This window comes from Atractosteus spatula, unplaced genomic scaffold (genome assembly GCF_055471065.1).
Source record: "Atractosteus spatula isolate fAtrSpa1 unplaced genomic scaffold, fAtrSpa1.hap1 Scaffold_16, whole genome shotgun sequence".
Lineage (NCBI taxonomy): Eukaryota > Metazoa > Chordata > Actinopteri > Semionotiformes > Lepisosteidae > Atractosteus > Atractosteus spatula.
This window is the reverse complement of record NW_028296719.1, coordinates 262,298-265,627: the sequence shown is the minus strand read 5'-3', so window position 1 is coordinate 265,627 and position 3,330 is coordinate 262,298.

Sequence of the window (3,330 nt, the reverse complement as noted above, 5' to 3'; positions counted from 1 at the left end):
AACCTGTCTGAACTGCGCAGCTTTCTGGGAGTATGTAATTATTCCCGGCAGTTCATTGAGGATTACGCTGAAATAGCAAGGCCCCTCCACAAGCTGCTGCAGAAAGACGTGCCCTTTGAGTGGGGACCTTCCTCAGAACAGGCTGTGATGGAGCTGAAGCGCAGACTCGGTAGTGCGCCGTGCTTGGCCTACCCTGACAAAAATAAGGTCTTCTACCTTGAAGCAGGGTTCTCAGAGCACTGCCTTGGGGCTGCTCTGAGTCAGGAATATGACCAAGAGCGAAGGGTGGTGGCGTATGCCAGTCGAGCCCTGAACCCAGTGGAGCAAAAGTTCTTGGACTGCGAGAAGGCCCTGTTGTCTACGGTCTGGTCGGTAGAACACTTCCGTAGTTATGTAGGGGGACAAAAGATCATCATCGAAACCTGCCACCAACCTGTGACATTCCTGCATAGCCAGAGACTGAAAGCGGGCAGGGTGTCAAATAGCAGGATTGTGGCATAAATGATGGCCCTACAAGGCTATGAGATAGAGGTACGTTATGCACAGAGCAAGAAAATGTACCTGGGACAGGGCCTGGCTTTGGGCCAAGTGTGTCACGGCTGTGACACTGACATGGAAGCTCCAGAAACAATTCCCGCTGCTGAGCTACCGAACAATCACCGGTACTACGATGAAAACGTGGGCCAGGGCTTACCCATGGCCTATGTTGACGGTTGCTCTTTTCGCCACAAACAGCAGGTGCTAGCAGGGGTAGGAGTAGTCTGGCAAGACAATACTCCCTGTGGGCCGACCCGCTATAAGCTAGGACCAAAGACTAGTCAGTATGCGGAAGTAGCTGGGGTGCTGATCACCCTCCAGCAGGCCCTGACAAATGGCCTTAAACAATTTGTCATCTGTAGTGACTCGAACTACGCCCGACATAGCTTCGTGTCCCATCTTCCGTATTGGAAGGGTAACGGCATGAAAAATGCCCGGGGCAAGGAAGTAAAGAACAAAGAGTTGTTCCTGGCCAGTGACAAGCTCACGACCGAGGCTGGAATGATGGTTTACTGGAGGAAGGTGATGGGACACTCCCAGGTGAAGAGACCCGACAAAGACGGGAATGATGAGGCTGACCGGCTGGCTAAATCTGGCGCCTTAGAGGGTGAACCCTGGCAGTTCCAGCAGGAATGGCTACTCCCAGAAACCGTGGCTGAGGTCAAGGCGGTCACCCGAAGCAGGGCTAGACAGGATGTCGGAGCTGACCCTCAATCTGTAGTGCTTGGGTCACAGGGTTTTAACACCGATCTTGCGGAAATGCAGAAACAGGACCCAGCAATTGGGCTAATGTATCAGCATATCGCTGACCCAGTGCGTCAACCTCTTTCGGAGCAGGTGCTGAGCCAGTCTCCAGAGCTGAAGGAGCTGGCAGAGGTGAAAGACAACCTAAAAATTATAAAGGGGTTGTTGGTTTGTGTACCAGTTGCACAAGGTGTCCCAAAGTGGGTAGTTCCCCGCTGCCATCGGGGGGTCATGATCCAACACGCTCATGACGAGCCCTGTGGGGGTCACCGGGGAATCAAGGCCACGTACGACACTATCCAGCAGGTGGCATTCTGGCCTCACATGGGCCAAGACATCGCCGCGTATGTAAAGGGGTGTCTGACGTGTAGCCAGTTCCAACCATCACGGCCCTTGCACCGTGCACCACTCCAGAAAAAGGGCATGACATTCCCCTGGTCCAATCTACAAATGGATTGGGTGGGGCCGCTGGTGAGGTCATCCAGAGGGAACAAATATTTCCTCACGGTTACGTGTGCATTCACAAAATGGATTGAGTGCCTCCCAGCACCCAACGACACGGCAGAGACAACTGCAGTGCTGTTGGTGAACCATGTGTTCAGTCGATGGGGACTCCCCCTGACCGTGGACTCGGATCAGGGAACCCATTTCACAGCTACAGTAATGGCAACCCTGTGGAATATGCTTGGGGTCAAGGCCCAGTTGCATATCTCCTACCACCCTCAATCCTCGGGCCAGGCAGAAAGGGCAAACCGAACGGTGGTTAGTATGCTCAAAAAGTTTGTCTCCACCAGCAGTAGGGACTGGGACATTAAGCTGCCCCTGGTTCTGATGGCCATCCGAGCCACGCCCCATTGCTCTACGGGGGTCCCACCTTTTGAGATGATGACAGGTCGGAAGATGACTCTTCCCCTACACTGTCTTTATGGGGTGGAGGACCTGAGCACGACGGGGGCTGCTACGGCCCATCAGTATGTGTCAGCGAGCACATCTGCAGGCAACCTTTGCTTTTGCCCAGAACAATCTGGGAAGGAGTGCAGAGGGTAGGAAAGCATACTATGACCGAAAGGCAGTTAACCAGGAACTCCAAGTAGGAGACAAGGTCCTGTACTTCCAATTTGCCAAACCCACAGGGGTGGCCCGGAAATTCTTACCCAGTTGGACAGGACCCCACGAGATTGTCGATAAGGTATCACCGGTAGCTTATCGAATTCGGATTGAAAAAGGAAGGCAATCTCTGGTCTATAAGTGGGTGCATCGCAACCACCTCCGGTTGTATCGCCCACCTCAAATGGCGCCGGAGGACACAGAATAGGGTTAAAAGTCTAAACCCGATCAAGAGGGGGGTGCCCCTTTGTAGCTGCAGGTAGTTAGGTACTGTAGTGTAGGTCCTCCTAGGAAAATATATTCAAAATTATAGTGGAACTGTACCATGTGCCTCATCTGTGTTCCAGAATGGGAATCCTAAAACTGCCACGGCTGGTCCTGACAGTGCTGTGGATCGCTTCGACACAGCCCCTTGAAGTTGTGGAACCCGGTCCTCCTACCGGCATAGTCCTGCAGGACGCTCCCGGATTGTTGTTAACAAATTGCAGAACATATACTCAGCGAGTGTATGTGCGGCTGGACCCAAGTGATGTGTTTCGGAAGCACATCAACATGAACAGTAGGGTGTCCCATCATGGCAGGCAGTGGGCTAAGGATGCTGTATGGCATGCCCAGCTAGACACTATACACATGCTCCGCCAGCTGAGGAAGGCAACAGTCAGCCAGGAGGAGATGACAGGCCTCAGCCGCCCCAAAAGGTTCTTGGGGGGTCTGTTTGCTGCGGCCTCCACCGTGGGCTCGCTATTTTCAGCTGGTCTGTTTGCTGCTTACACTGTCACCCTGACCACCCTGAGAAGGCAGGTGTCTGGGTTACTTAAGGAAATGCCAGAAATTCAGGACAGGCTGTATCAACAGCAGCAGCGGCTGGAAAGCCTAGGGAAAACCTTACAGGGCACAATATTAGCAGTAAACCTTCATGCAGCAGTGTTAAATAACACCCTC